Below are 18075 nucleotides of genomic sequence, written 5' to 3'. Positions count from 1 at the left end.
AACACAGGCGTTTTAAATTTGGCATTATCTTTAGTGGTGGGTATGCATTAAAATCAACTACTTGGAATAGATCTTAACTTCTACGAATGTGGTTGTTGATAGAAAAAGTTCACTAAGATCAAGTGTGTGAGATAATGCAGTTGATTTGATAAACAAGCAATATGAGGTGGGTGGACTTAGAAGTTTTAAAACATATGCTTCTGCTGTTGACTCGATCATGTATGCTATGACTTGTACCCGCCCTGATGTAGCCTTTTCTTTGAGCATGGTCAGCAGATATCAGGGGAACCCTGGAAAGGCTCACTGGACTGCGGTAAAGAACATTCTCAAGTACCTATGAAGGACTAAGGAATGGATTCTTACCCTTGGTGGGAGTGATGAATTTAGAGTAGTAGGGTATAGTGATGCCAACTTTTCGACTGATAGGGATAACTTCCGCTCTCAGTCAGGCTGGGTGTTTACCCTGAATGGAGAAGCGATTACATGGAAAAGTTCCAAGCAGGAGACGGTAGTTGATTCGACGTGTGAATAATAGTACATAGCAGCGAGTGAAGAGGCGAAGGAGGCGATATGGATGATGAACCTCATCGGAGACCTTGGAGTTGTACCAGCTATAAAGGAGCCTATGGAGATTTTCTGTGACAGTAATAGTGCGGTTGCCTTAGCCAAGGAACCAAGAGATCATGACAGCTCTAGACACAGTGAAAAAAAATATCAGTTCATAAGACACAAGATAGAAGAAGGACTCCTCGTGGCAAAGAGGGTATCATCAGAAGAGAACCCAATAGATCCCCTCACGAAGGGACTAACTAGGGTTTGGCATTTTCAGCATGCGAGGCGCATCAGGCTGAAGGACAATATTAGTTTTACAGATTAGATAGCTATCTCTGAAACTTGTAAAATGTAATTGACATTTGATTATTAAATAAAAGTTGTTGTTTATTTATAAGTAAGGTGTTGTTATCTTGTATCAATCATTTACTATTGTTTCAACTTTGCATGTTTTGACTTCCAGAATAATTACTTTATTTAAACTCTCCACAGTTAGTCATATGTGGAAGTACGTATGAATCAAGACTGTTATGAATTAGGCTTGTGGATGTCTAAGGTGTTGGTCATAGCACAAGTTGCTACAACATTCATGAGTGCTGATAAGTTCTGAGTATTGGATTAAACCCACGCATACTTGTATCACTTCATGGAATTTATCTCAAGTGATCGTGAGAAGGTAATATCATATAAGTCTTTAAACCTAGAGATATGAGTTGTTGACTATGAGTTGGTTGTGCTTTGATTGCATGAAAACGCATCAGTAAGTTGATGTTATAAAACGTGCCTTTGTGTATGATTCAACAAGTAGTAGTAACAAGCATATGAGTCGAAGTTTATCTATTCCTTTTAATCCTTGATTAGAAGCGATATCTTGGCCCCTCGATGATTTTGTTTTGACCTATGTGTCGGGCTCGGTCATAACCAAATTGATGTGTTTAGTTTAGTTCTATGTCAAACAAATTGGAAATCGGGAAACAAACTGTTGGACTATAAGTACGAAGTTGTTCCATGTATTTGTGCGGATGATATCTTGAATACAGAGGATTATATGATCACTTATCTAAAATGGCACTTCATAGTTCAATACAGTTTTAAGAGCTAAGATTACTGGTCGGTTCCTGAAGTCACACTTGCAACTATAGTTATCAGACTTATCCAAGTGGGAGACTGTTGGATAAGGTGTGTAAGTCCGTAATTATATTTGGTATATACTTGACCCGATCCGGCATAGTCCATTTGGGTTGCATTTCACTGAAACAATTTGTGACATCCATAAATTTTACGCCAAAGTTAAACTTTTCCAATCACAAATAAAACCAAATAGTATTTGTTTACAAAATGTTTTCAATCATTATTCATCAGAGTGTCCCAATAACCAAATGATAAGGATGACGAGTGATACGGTTACGCCTTCGCCTTGCCATGATCTCCTGAAGTACTTGAAACATTAAACTGAAAACTATAAGCCCAAGGGATTAGTGAGCTACCCCCAAAATACCAATACCACAGCGATAATACCATATAAACAACAGACAAACAACAACATGCATACTGCGCCATCAGTCTGACTGGACCGCCCAACAGGGCCTACAGTCTATCAGAATCTTTCCTGAGCCTTCGGCATAACTAGACCACCACGTGGGCCTACAATCTCCTCGGACCGCTCATAGGGTGTGTTGGTCTTCAACACAAAGCAGGACCGCCTCAACCGAAACAACAAACAAATAACCATGTGCACATCAACATATCTATCTCACTGATCATCAATCATATCAATCTCTCATAAGTAGAGCATCGACCTAGCATGTCACTATCATACCGATCCCTATGGATCATAAGAGCATAACATACTGTCTATCCTGATTCCGATCTAACAAATCATAACCATAGGTAGCATACCATAACAATAACAACTAAAGGGCTGACCTTGGTGCCTTATAACCTATTGATATAGTGAGGATAACTCACCTTGCAGATGTCCACTCGGTAGATAAACTTCAACCCTCGGATCCACGCCACAAACTCCACAACCTATTTGTTGGGTTTTGAGCATTCTAACACTCCTAAGTGTACATGCAACCCTAAATACCTTGGATCTATGTTTTCTCTATTATACATGCAAATAAGAACTTCCAAGGTATTATCCTAATCTAGCATACAAAACAATGAATGTAACAAGATAGAATACATACCTCTTGATGTAGAAAGTCTTCATGAAGCTTGAGTGCTTAGTGCCCCAAGTGTGACACCTCAAATGGAATCACAATCATCAAAACACTTAGAATGACTTGAGAGAATTCTACACTCACCAAAATCGGCTAGCCCTTTCTTCACACACACTAGTGGCCGATTTTTCCTCAATAATAAGATGCTTATATAGTTACACAATTAGGGTAAACTCTTAATTGTCATGGCTTTCCATTTCCTTGGATCCATGGGTACAAATACACCATGGAGCATCCATGGACCATCCTATGGGTTTTAGCCCAACTTGATTATCCATGGAGCATTAGCCCACTATACAAGTATGGATGATTTACACAATCAACCCATATATTTAATTAGTCTTCTTTTGATCACTTAATTAATCCTAGATTAATTCTTGATCAATACTAATTAAATAATCTTATTATTCTTATTATTAATATACTAGAACTTATAATATATTAATAACCATAAGTGTCTTATTTCTCTCATTCAAGTGCATGATGGTATGCAACCCAAATGGACCATGCCGGGTCGGGTCAAGTCTTACCAAATATAGTTATGGACTTAGACATTAATCCAACAGTCTCCCACTTGGATAAGTCTAAAACTATTATTGCGTATGACTTCAGGAACCAACTGGCCATCGTAGCTCTCAAAAGCTTCTGTCGAACTCTGACCTTGTAGATGAACTCTGACCTTTGTCAGTGACTTGTCCATTAGATAAGGGATCATATATTCCTCCATTCTAGATATCATATGGACTGAGACATGGATTATAATCATTCTCTCTGTCCATTTGTTGTTTCCCGATTTCCGATTTATGACGACTGACTAATTGAACAAATCAAATCAGTCCTGGCCCGGCCGAGCACTTCCATTTGTCATCATCAAATCATCGAGGGGCCCACAGATATCACTTTTATCCCGAAGGTAAAAGGAACGGATAAACTTCGACTCATATGGCTTGTTCTACTACTTGTTGAATCATACACAAAGGCACGTTTTATAGCACAGAGTTACCAAATGCGGTTTCGTGCAATCAATGTACTATCAACTCATAGTAACAACTCATATCTCTAGGTTTGAAGAATATAAGATATTATCGTCTCATGATCACTCGTGATAAAATCCATGAAGTGATTCCAATGAGCGCGGGTTGAATCCAATACTCAGAACTTATGAGCACTCATGATTGTTGTAGCCTTGTCCAACACCTTAGACCTCTACAACCCATCATGACAGTCTTAATTCATATCTACTTCCAACATATGACCGACTGTGGATGGTTTGAATAACTTAGTCATTCCGAAAGAATAACCCAGTTTATTCGGGAAGTCAAAACATGCAAAGTGAAACACAATAATAATAGAATCCAATATGGTATCAACCCTTTGAACATAAATAAAACACCTTTTATTTATCACCATACGATTACACATTATTCATTGTATACTGTTTCAGCTATCAACTTTATTCTTGAATTTAAAACAATAGTTGTCCCATGCTCCAAGCATGTACACTATGTTTTCTAAACACTAGTCATGCCATACACCAAGTATGCATACTATGTTTGTCTATGATCTTTACTTTGTGAACTATATCAATTGAACATAACTTCAATGATTCTCTTTTCACACTCCCAAATCCTTACTGCAAATGCAAGAATTCCAAATTCATGCCATTTACTGAAATCTGTTAGATTCTAAATTTATATGCATTAATCCTCTCGTAATGATTATGCACAAAGTCAGAAAGACTTGACAACAATCATTACAGAGTATTCCAAAGGAGATCAACTCCTTGGAAATATCCTTCTTGCATTAAGTTTCCTTAATCTTACACAGATTGAAAATTCAAACTTTGAAACATTTCCAGATTCCATTTTGACTATCACTTCTGAACAAGAGTTGCCTCCTTACAGATTATGTCAATATGGTCCTTCCAGAATTATCACTATACTTCCAACTGTCCTTGAGCAACCAATCTTTGGTAAACCTTAGATTGTCCCCGACAATTGTTTAATCCTTTTAGTCATATCCAGTTCTAAACCTTTTCCCTTCTTAATGCCCTAGGAATTTGGAAAATTTTAGAAAGGATGAATATAGCACATGTAATCGATCCTATATCCGAAGCATATGGGACACGATTCATGATGTCTCACATAAAGACTAAACCAGTCTTTTGCTATAACATTTCCATTTCAATTTGCCAAGTTCTCATAATTCAGATTATGAAAAGGGATGCCGTAATCATAATCGAATTTTAGAACGCAAATAATGGACTCATATATAGAATTTCCTTATGTTGAGCCATTCCAACATGAAATTCATATATATATCCTTGACTAAATGATTAAAACCTCATGATCTAAGCTTATAGATTTGAGATGAAGTATAATTTCCTCTCCCTTAATTATAGCAAAACAACTTTTCCCAATTGAAACCTTTTGTTTTCTATAATTAACATTGCTAACTTGAAATACTTATCATAATTATCATGCTCGATTATTAGCATAACACTTATGCTCCCACTAGCTTTGACATGTACTCAGAAATCAGCTGGACTTCTAGAAATCAATACTTCATTGACTTTCTTACCAAAGTTCAGATTTCTGATGCTAGATTGTTTTGATAAAACTTTATCAAAATCATACACCTTCCCTTAGATAGCACACTTGTGTGTCTAAACAATTATGAAGAGGTATGCCGTAATCATAATGGTTAGACCTTTTTGCCACTTCTCACAAGTCCAGGTTAGTGTGCCGGTTAACCACACGCGCTCCACTAACGACTTTGAGAATGCAAATATCACAATTGCTATCTAGCTAAAATCTACTTAGTGAAAGTGTTTCCTCACCATCATTTTCATGAATCGGAGAGAAACCTTTTGACACTTAGATTTACTGGTGTATGTGTTCTTATCCATGTGAATTGTCAAAATCATAGTCACAAGACAAGGATAATGACAAATCCAAACTCATATGGACTGAACTCAATCTTAATTTCTTGCCACCTGGCAGCTCAAGGGCCTACCATTGCTTCCAAGTTGTTATGCAACGAATTGAGAACTCTAAGAACTCATATGCAAAGCCAACTTTAACTGGAATGGGCATAGATATGTCAACACGATAGGTTATAAACCTCAAGTCGTGTGCTAGTGAAGAACTTGAGGTTTTATTCTTGATTATTTCTTGAGACTTTCAAGACCTTTAAGACTCCCACTGTCCTCTTGACATATAAGACTCCCTTGTCAAACATCCAAGAGATAGTGCGGATTCTAATCAAGAAAAACACTTTACCCAATTGGCCTAAGTTGGTCTTTGTTTTATCCAAAACATCACAACTTACCAATTTCAAATGTACAAGAGTAGAAAACTTTTACTCTTACATTTGACAAGTGTTTTAAACCTTCTTTAAGACATGTCACTCAAATGACAATCTTGGAGTATGACTCTAAGACTTGTATTGGAACGAAGTATGACTCATCATTAAGATGATCACAAAACTGATACTAAGTACTCTCCCATCTTTTCAGATTTGAGAAACTTTTATCCTTCTGCCTTATTTGATTCTTCTTATCGATCTTTTGTGGTGGACTTAATCAGTGCACAAGAATGTGTACTCGATCCCTAAGTCCTTTACTTGACTCACACATCCATGTGAACAAGTAATTAGTCTTAATTTTCCAAAACTTGAAAGTTCTCATTCATAATGCTATACAACTTGCATGATTCCAAGTTCCGGTCCAATTGAAACTTGGGTGATGAGAATCTTTCCTTATTTGGTAAATTTAGACATTACCACAAATGAAAGAATCAATTTCATACTTCCACTCTTGCTACTAATGGAATCTTATAAGCAACAAAAATTTCCACAGATGCCATTGTAAGGATATTTTAAAATAAATAAAATCAAAAATTTCGTTTTATTTTAAAACTTTGCGGAAAAACTATCCTTACAATCCATATGAAAACTTGTTGTTATCTATTCCTAATCAATATCTCATAACTCCTAAGAAGTAGCTCAAGAATCCGATTTTTCAAACTATGCGATAGAAATCCATCTATGCGATCAGATTCAGCATATTCTTCCTTTAAGTTTCTTCACTTTCCTTTGATTCTTAAACCATCACCATGCGACCCGGTCACATCATGTATCAAGAATCTCAGAATAGAAACTTAACAGAGTTAGATAGTGGATTTTACCTGAAGTAGAGTCAAACTTATTGACTTTAACATCCTTAGGTAAATTTGGCAGCTTCGCAACCAATGCCCTTTCTTTGGCAATACAAACATATGGACCCTTTGATAATGGTACACAGGACTATCACAGACTTAGCTTTTCTCTTTACCATTTGGTCAACCGAGTTGACTATAGCCGATCCCTTTCCATTGGGAAGAGAATGCTTTACTGGATATCCAATGTCATCATTGTCAATGTCCATAAAGTTTTAGGAAGTTGATCTTAACAAATAGATAAGATCATTAAGGGTCTTGTCATAGTCTTTTTCATAGGTGTTCCAAAAGAACTCACTATGTGACTTAGAAAGTAGTTGAACCACCAACTTTCTCAAGACTTTGACACCCAACTCTCCCGGCTTGTCAATATGTGACTACATCTCCAAGATGTGACCACACCTAGACCTTGCCTTGCCAATAGGGCCTGAGTGACCTTAAACTTTTCAAGAACTTGTGGGTTAGGGAGAATAATTTGAAGAGGTGAAGAAGTATGATATCCATGGGACATCATCTTCATTAGGAAACCTTGTTTCAAGAGATTTGGGAAGATCATAGGTGTCTAAACCAGACATCTTTTGGGAGATATTCAAGATAGTTGATTTAAAGTCCTTAATATGACACCCAATATGAAATATTAAGGCTAGGACCCAACAAACTATTTTATAACTTAGAAGAGGTATGCCGTAATCCAAGCTATAAAATATTTGAAGGTAGGTGAATGACGATTCACCAATTTCCACCAAGATAAACGAAATGTATAATTAGGTTTTAATTGGTTTTGAAACTCCTAGATCTTTGAGATTCATTGAACTTTTCAAAGGCATGTTTCAATCTCGCGTGTGCCCTTCAGGTTTTGTGACTGGGATGCCGAGGATCACAAAACAAGGTGTGAAGTAACCATGCAAATCACTTGGTACCCTTAATAAATTACCCCTCAATCGATGTGCCGGTTAACCACACACGCTCCATCGATACTATGATAAATATTAAGTCACCCTTTACCTACCTTGTTAAGTCCAAGTTAGTGTGCCGGTTAACCACACACGCTCCACTAACGACTTAGACAAAGTGTAAAGTGTAATTTCATGGATTAGCACCTTATTCACATTTTTCCTAAGTAACTAAGATTGGGTATTATTAAGAGTTTAGTTACTTAGTATTATCATTAATACTTTTAATGAAGGGAGAATTCTAGTCCTGTCAAACCCGTTCGGCTAACGACCCTCCACCAGTCAAGCAAGCGGTGGGTGAGAGTGGACACCCATTAAGTTGCCATTTTATAGGCAACAACCTTATACCCACCTTATAGACCGGCTTCGTGAATGAGGCGTACTAGCGGTAAGACTGACTTTACTCTTATACATATATATATTATTAACTTATAATATTATAAAGTATAAGGGTTGAATTTTAACTTTTAAAATTCTAAGGGCTAACTTGGAATTAAAGTATTCATAAGTGAAAACTTTACAAATTCCAAAACTTGAGGGCAAGTTTTGAAACTATTCAAAACTAATTAATTCCATAACTTATGTGTTTAAAGTAGTTTTAATCCAAAAACTCTTCAAGTTCCATAACTTGAGGACAAGTTATGGAAGACTTTAAACTAATAAAAGAATTAACTTTTCTTTATTTTATAACTTATGGAATTAATTAAGGTTACACCTTTATTTTATTTTATTTTATTTTATTAAATGAAGAGACTCTTGGTCCTCCATAACTTGAGGACAAGTTATGGAGTCATAAAACCATTTAATTAGAACTAGACTCTTCATTTTTGTAACCTTTGCCAATTTTTATGAGTTTTATTGAGGACAAGTTATGGAGTCATAAAACCATTTAATTAGAACTAGACTCTTCATTTTTGTAACCTTTGCCAATTTTTATGAGTTTTATGATTCTTAAATGTGACTTTTCATATAACTTGAGGACAAGTTACAAAAACACATTTTAGAATCAATTCTTAGATTAATTTGGATTAAAACCAACTATCACATAATTTTATTCATTAATCTAAATTCACTCATAAAACAAGGTAACATAAAAAAACTTTTGGTGATCCATAACTTATTCTTAAGTTATGGAATCCTTTAAAACATTAACACCAAATTTTGTAACTCCAAAAAAACTTTGAATCAATTTTTTTTTTTAAAACCTTTTCATATCCATAACTTATGGAGGTTTCAAAAAATAAAACTCTTTAGATCAAACTTTTAAAACTAATAAAATAATCATATTATTTTATCTTTTATTAAATTTGACCTAATTCAACTCATAAAGCAAATTATTCAAATTTTACAAATAATTAGTTTTTTCACAAGAACAAGTAATTATCTTAAAATTTGACAAACTTCATGTTTTTTTTCTTCAACTTTGAAAATAAAATATTTGCATCAATATAACAGAAAACAACCCGTGGCTCTGATACCACTGTTGGGTTTTGAGCATTCTAACACTCCTAAGTGTACATGCAACCCTAAATACCTTGGATCTATGTTTTCTCTATTATACATGCAAATAAGAACTTCCAAGGTATTATCCTAATCTAGCATACAAAACAATGAATGTAACAAGATAGAATACATACCTCTTGATGTAGAAAGTCTTCATGAAGCTTGAGTGCTTAGTGCCCCAAGTGTGACACCTCAAATGGAATCACAATCATCAAAACACTTAGAATGACTTGAGAGAATTCTACACTCACCAAAATCGGCTAGCCCTTTCTTCACACACACTAGTGGCCGATTTTTCCTCAATAATAAGATGCTTATATAGTTACACAATTAGGGTAAACTCTTAATTGTCATGGCTTTCCATTTCCGTGGATCCATGGGTACAAATACACCATGGAGCATCCATGGACCATCCTATGGGTTTTAGCCCAACTTGATTATCCATGGAGCATTAGCCCACTATACAAGTATGGATGATTTACACAATCAACCCATATATTTAATTAGTCTTCTTTTGATCACTTAATTAATCCTAGATTAATTCTTGATCAATACTAATTAAATAATCTTATTATTCTTATTATTAATATACTAGAACTTATAATATATTAATAACCATAAGTGTCTTATTTCTCTCATTCAAGTGCATGATGGTATGCAACCCAAATGGACCATGCCGGGTCGGGTCAAGTCTTACCAAATATAGTTATGGACTTAGACATTAATCCAACACTATTACCATAGCATAATAATACCCATAAGTTCCAAACCTTTCAACGTATCCCATAAGCCAACTAATCAAACCCTGATCAAATTTAGAGTCATTAGTCAAGGTCAACAGTCCATTTTGACCCTAACTCGCCGAGTACCCTCGACTACTCGCCAAGTTCCTTGAAGTACTTGCCCACTCGTCAAGTCACTGGAGTGACTCATCGAGTTCCTTCTATTTATGATCGAAACCCTAAGGCCCCTTGTCGAGTTTCCTTCTTGCAACTTGACGGTTACACACGCATACATAAATTGGGGAAACCTCAACCGAATCGCCGAGTTGTTCATCCAACTTGTCGAGTCTACAACAATATTTATCGGACTCGTAGGGTTGTTCATCCAACTCTTCGGGTCCAGGCTCATCTTCATGTGACTCACCGAGTCAACCTTGCGACTCGCCGAGTTCCTTCAATCCTTAAGCCATACAGACTCTTTTAATCCATGCGGTGGCTCCAAATTACAGATCCAAGCTTCTAAGGCATGATTTTCACGTAAATTTGAAAATTTTACGTGCATGAATAGCTACAAAGGCTCTCAATGTCAAATCCAAGCTCACAATGGGGTTTCATACTCAAAGAAGCTTCGTACATGACCAAATTCGGAGCTTTTTGACTCTAGAACCCAAGAAGGGTCTAGATATGAAGTTACAACTTCAGATCTAGCTCATATCCCACATTATCATCTCAAACAAACCATAAGAACCCTAAATCTCAACCAAAAGAGGTCTAGAAGGAAAATGAAGTAAAGGTGACGACTTGATACCTCCAAATGATGCTATCTGAGGTAGATTTCTAATTTCCCACACTTCCTTTCCCCTAGCCTTTTGTCCTCCAAGCTCTTCTTATCAAAAGATCTCCTCTCCAAAGCTTTAGACACACAAGAATGAAGCACCACACGAATTAGGGTTTTATGGGCTCTCAATGGACTCCCCCACTTGAACTAGACTTCGCCCTCGAAGTCTGCTGGAATAAACAACGCCGTGTAATGCTCTCGCATTTCTGCCTCCGACTCCCATGTCCACTCGGATCCCCTCTGATGTTCCCACTACAATTTCACCAAAGGTATTTCTTTTTTCCGCAAGATCTTCTTCTTCCTTTCCAAGATGGCTACAGGCCTCTCTACGTAATTCAGGCGCTCATCGACCTGAATATCATCCAACGATACTACTGCCTCCCGACCCATAATACACTTTCACAATTGCGAAACATGGCACGTGCTATGAATTCGGCTGAGCTCCTCCGGTAGCCTAAGCCTATAATCCACTTTGCCAACCCTAGCAATGATCCTAAATGGCCCGATATAAGGAGGACCCTATTTTCCCCTCTTCTTGAAGCGGATCACACCCTTCTAGGGCGAGACCTTCAGAAGTACCATGTCACCAACCTGAAACACTAAATTCGATCAACGTCTATCAACGTAACTCTTTTGCCAACTCTGAGCGGTCTCCAGCCGCTGTCTGATCTGCTGGATCTTCTCGGTAGTCTGCAAGACTACCTCCGCCCTACCCATCACTCTGTGTCCAACCTCACCCAAACAGCCCGGGGTTCTACATCTCTGACCATACAACAGCTCAAAAGGTGGGGCGCTAATACTGTTATGATAGTTGTTGTTGTAGGTGAACTCTGCAAGCGTTAGGTGGGAATCCTAACTCCCACCAAAGTCGATGACGCACGCCCTCAACATATCTTTGAGGGTCTGAATGGTTCGCTCACTCTGTCCATCGGTCTGCGGATGGAACGTTGTACTAAAGTGCAGCTGCGTACCTAGTTCCTCTTGGAACTTCTGCCAGAAACGGGAAGTAAACCTGACATCCCGATCGGAAACAATGGAGACTAGAACCCCATGGCGAGAGACAATCTCGCTGACGTACATGTCAGCCAATTTCTCGGCCAACGAACTCTCCCGTATGGCCAAGAAATGGGCACTCTTGGTTAACCGATCCACTATGACCCATATAGCATCGAGCCCCTTTGCCGTCCTTAGCAACTTTGTAATGAATTCCATCGTAATATGTTCCCATTTCCATATGGGAATATCCAGAGGCTGTAGATTACCATGCGGCCTCTGATGCTCGACCTTGACCATCCTACATGTCAGGCACATCTCAACATACCAAGCGATTTCTCGCTTCATACTGGGCCACCAGTAACTCAAGCTCAGATCGTGGTACATCTTGGTGGCCTTCGTGTGTATAGAAAAGTGAGACTTATGAGCCTCCTCCATCACTGTCTGCCGGACCCCTTCGGACATCGGAACCCAAACCTGACCGTGTCGGGTCAATAATCCGCGGCTATCCTGAACAAAATGGGCGCTCTCGCCCTTAATCCGCTCCAACTCCAGTTCTCTGGTCTCATGCCCTCAACCTGAGCATCCCTAATCAAGCTCACAAGCGGGGAATCCACCGATATCCTCATACACCTTGCTGGGGTAGAAGACCCAGCTGACTTGCGGCTCAAAGCGTCCGCAACCACATTCGCTTTACCAGGATGGTCAAGGATCTCACAATCCTAGTCCTTGACTACATCCAGCCACCTGTGCTGCCTCATATTCAGGTTCGGATGATCCATGATCTGCCTCAATCTCTTATGATTCGTGTATATAATACATCAGACCCCGTATAGATAATGCCTCCAAATCTTGAGAGCAAATACCACCGCTCCCAACTGAAGATCATGCATAGGGTATCTTGTCTTATGCGGCTTCAACTACCATGATGTATAGACTATCACTCGTCCCCTCTGCATGAGGACTGCCCCCAGGCCTGTGATTAATGCATCACAATATGCTACAAAATCATCGACTCCCTTGGTGATCGTCAACACAGGCGCCTCACATAAACACAGTTGGAGGGTCTCAAACGCCCTCTATTTCTCTGGATCCCACTGGAAATCCTCCCCTTCCTTGTTAGACGAGTGAGGGGTACTACAATCTTGGAGAAATCCCGAATGAATCTCTTATAGTACCCTGCTAACCCCAAGAAACTCCTGATATCTGAGGGAGATTTCGGAATCTCCCATTGCATGACCGCCTCGACTTTGCCTGGGTCGACCAAAATCCCCTCTTGATTAATGAGACGTCCAAGGAACTGGACCTCTCGTAACCAAACCTCACACTTCAAGAACTTGGCATCCAGCCGTTCTCGCCGCAGAACCTCCAGCAGCTCCAGGAGGTGCTCTCATCTATGAACACAAGGACCGAGCAATCGAGCATCGGTCTGCAGACCCGATTCATCAAATCCATAAACACTGTCGGCGCGTTGGTGAGCCCAAACGGCATCACCACGAACTCGTAATGACCATAATGAGTCCGAAATGCGGTCTTCTCCATGTCTTCCTTCCTCACCCTGACCTGGTGATATCCGGATCTCAAATCGATCTTGGAAAACCAAGATGCACCCTGCAGCTGATCGAAAAGTTCATTTATCCATGGGAGAGGATAACGGTTCTTCACCTTTAACTTGTTCAACTCCCTATAGTCAACGCACATCATGTGCGAACCGTCCTTCTTCCTAAAGAAGAGGATCGGTGTTCCCCAAGGTGAACTACTCGGGCGAATAAACTGCTTACCCAGCAGCTCCTGCAGCTGAGATGCCAACTCCTGCATCTCTGTCGGTGCCAGACGGTACTACGCCTTAGCGATAGGGGCCGCAAACGACACTAGATCAATCTTGAACTCTACCTGCCTCTCCAAAGGCACTCCAGGTAACTCCTCTGGAAATACTGTTGGGTTTTGAGCATTCTAACACTCCTAAGTGTACACGCAACCCTAAATACCTTGGATCTATGTTTTCTCCATTATACATACAAATATGAACTTTCCAAGGTATTATCCTAATCTAGCATACAAAACAATGAATATAACAATAGAATACATACCTCTTTGATGTAGAAAGTCTTCATGAAGCTTGAGTGCCTAGTGCCCCAAGTGTGACACCTCAAATGGTTCACACAACATCTATTGCTTTTGGAATAACCTTGAGAGAAATGTAGAACACTTGAAATCGGCTAGCCCTTCTCTAGAATCATACTAGTGCCGATTTTGGTCAAGAATAAGATGCATATATAGTTAGGGTTACACCATGTAAACCCTAATTGACATGGCCTTTCATTTCCTTGATCCATGGGTACAAAAACACCATGGAGCATCCATGAAGTATCATATGGGTTTTAGCCGAACTAGATAATCCATGGAGCATTAGCCCACTATATAAGTATGGATGATTTACACAATCAACCCATATATTTAATTAATCTTCTTTTGATCACTTAATTAATCCTAGATTAATTCTTGATCAATACTAATTAAATAATCTTATTAATATATTAGAACTTATAATATATTAACCAACCTCAAGTGTTATTTCTCTCATTATAGTCTATCCAAATGCATGATGTCATGCAACCCAAATGGACCATGCCGGGTCGGGTCAAGTCTCACCAATTATAGTTATGGACTTAGACATTAATCCAACAAATACATCAGCAAACTTACTAACCACTAGAACTTTTGAAACTGAAGTATGATCCTCAATCCGCGTATCTATCACATACGCTAAATAACTGGAATACTCGTGCCGAATAAACTACCGAGTCTTGGCGGCTAAACAAAACCCTACTCCCACTCTGGTGCCCTTACCATACACTACCAGTTCTCCCCCACTTGGGGTTCAAACAACCACTTGCTGACCCTCACAGTCGATCATGACACCAAACCGGCTGAGCCAATCCATCAGTGCGATCACACATACTTCCCCCATGGGAATAGGAATCAAATCTATCGGGAATGATACCCCGAAAATCTCCACCTCGCATCCCTGGTAATCCGAAGAAGCAGAAATCCTGTGCTCGTTGGCGATTGAAACTCGCAACGGACACTCAAGCTCATCTACTGACATACCGAATCGCCCCCGAGTCGAATAAAACCAAAGCAGGCAAAGAGTTTATTAAAAACGTACCTAAACACAGGTACCACCTATAAATATAACACATATACAATAACTGAAACTGAAAATAGAAACATACCAGCAACCACATCCAGTGCTGCCTTGGCCTCCTCGGTCGTGAGTTGGAAGGCGCGCCCCTGAGCCTTCAGAGGCTCCACCTTGACCGGCCTCCCATCCCGAATCCTCAAAGTAGTCGGTGTGGATCCCTGTGCTGGCTTGGCGGCGAGCTGCGGGAGTTGGTCTTCACGTGACCAACCTGATGACACTGGTAACAAATCCTTATATCTACTGGAGGGGCGTACTGGCGACAGTCCCTGGCATAGCGCCCCTCTTTGCCACATTTGTGCAACCACCTCCTGCTCGACAAACCGCAGAATGACCCTTGCCACACTTTCCACGAGTGCGGCTCTGCTGACCCCGGTCCGAGTATCATCGGCCTTGGACTGTTTAAGTGTCATATGAGACTGTGCCGGAACCTGACGCTGCTCCTTTAACTGTAGCTCTAACTCCAACTCACGCCGCCTCGCGGCTTCCTAAAGATCCAAGAGAGTCTCACAACGTTGCGCAGCAACAAACTATCGAATATCAGTCTTGAGCATACTCAGATAACCAGTCATCTGAGACTGCTCTGAACCAACCTCCGGGCGAAACATAGACCTCTCCGTGAACATACGAGTGATATCCATCACTGACTCCCCATCTTGCCTCAATGTCAAAAACTCCTGAGCAAGCCACTCCCGCTCAACGCGTGGAACGTAGCGGGTGCGGAACATATCCCGGAACTGCTCCTAAGTAACAACGACTCGCTGATCATCAGTGTACGACCCTATCGTCAATCTCCACCAGTCCTTTTCCCCAAGCCTCAGCAGGTTCATGACACACCTGACTTTCTGTTCAGCAGGACATGAACACGTGAAGAAACAGCCCTCCACGTTAGATAACCACCTCATAGCCCTGATTGTATCTGTATACCATCAAATGTCGGGGGCTTCGTGTTATTGAAGTCCCGGTACTAGAGAGCCCTGTCGGCTCCTCCTCCAACCCCTGCCGCGGTTACAGCCGTTGTGGCTGCAGCAGCAGCTGTCTCTGCTAGAGCTGCATATCGCTCATCAAAGTACTCAACCATCACGGTCTTAATCGACCCAAACATCTCTGGCAACTGCACTCAGAGCGCTGCAACAATCTCATCGTGCAAAATCTCCCAGATCCTGGCATCCAACTCCTCTGTCCCTATCTGTACCATGGGCTCAGGTGCTACCGGCACCTCCGACCCTCCGTCTCCCGATCCTAATCCTGATCCTGATCCTGATCCGCATCTAGTAGTAAAATGTATCGTCACCACCATACTGAGAATATAACCAAGATGTAAGATAAACAACATATATCGAGAGGCCAATTCCCACAACCCTTGGGGTTGTGACTTCCTTGCTACGCTTATGGGTCCTGTGCTTCCAGTAGTACGGGACCATACTACCTTCCGCACCTACCCATATTTATCTCAATTATCACCACAACACCCTAATACTATCACCAACATAATATGCGCTCAACCCTCACTCCTAGGGGAATATTGACTATCTCGCCATTGGTCTCACAGCTTTCCACAACTCACATATTAATGAAACTTTCACCAACCCTACAGCACTAGTGTATGCTAGCCACACATAACGTTGGACCCAATAGACTTTCGAATATCCAATCCTACACTAAGGTCGAATTAGACATTCTCAGGCTATAAGATCTTGATGATGCACAACCGTGATGTATACACTAAACACCTACAGTTATGATGTCAATTCCATATACAAGAAACCCTAGGCTAGTAGGTATCCTATATTCAGGCAAGTCTATCATGCGATTCCTGAAGATTCCTAGCCTAGCACTAGCATGCTGTTATATCATATCATGATATCAAATAACTGTATGGTATTTTGGGGTTTACTTACAGGCTTCGTCTGATTGTACCCTCTACATCCTCCATCCTTTACTTTGAAAACCATTTTAGATTTTATTCTGAAAATTTCCATTGATTTGAGACTGGGTTTACACGTGTGTTTCCCCCAATTCACTTAAACCAAGGCTCTGATACAAACTTGTAACATCCATAAATTTTATGCCAAATTTAAACTTTTCCAATCACAAATAAAACTAAATAGTATTTGTTTACATAATGTTTTCAATCATTATTCATCAAAGTGTCCCAATAACCAGATCATAAGGATGAGGAGCGGTACGGTCACGCATTCGCCTTGCCATGATCTCCTGAAGTACATGAAACATTAAACTGAAAACTGTAAGCCCAAGGGCTTAGTGATCTACCCCCAAAATACCAATACCACACAGATAATACCATATCAACAACAGACAAACAACAACATGCCTACTGGGCCATCGACCTGAATGGACCGCCCTGCAGGGCCTACAGTCTATCTGAATCTGTCCCGAGCCTTCGGCATAACTCGACTGCCACGTTGGCCTACAGTCTCCTCGGACCGCTCATAGGGTGTGTTGGCCTTCAACACAAAGCAGGACCGCCTCAACCCAAACAACAAACAAATAACCATGTGCACCTAACTAGCATATACTGTCATATGCAAACACCAACATATCTATCTCACTGATCATCAATCATATCAATCTCTCATAAGTAGAGCATCGACCTAGCATGTCACTATCATACCAATCCCTATGGATCATAAGAGCATAACATACTGTCTATCCTGATTCCGATCTAATAGATCATAACCATAGGTAGCATACCATAACAATAACAACTAAAGGGCCGACCTTGGTGCCTTAGACCCTATTGATATAGTGAGGATAACTCACCTTGCAGATGTCCACTCGGTAGATAAACCTCAACCCTCGGATCACCGCCACAAACTCCACCACCTATTACCATAGCATAATCATAC

Source organism: Lactuca serriola, chromosome 1 (assembly GCF_051521515.1).
Source record: "Lactuca serriola cultivar US96UC23 chromosome 1, Lser_US96UC23_V15, whole genome shotgun sequence".
NCBI classification, from domain to species: domain Eukaryota; kingdom Viridiplantae; phylum Streptophyta; class Magnoliopsida; order Asterales; family Asteraceae; genus Lactuca; species Lactuca serriola.
Note: the sequence above shows the minus strand (reverse complement) of the source record.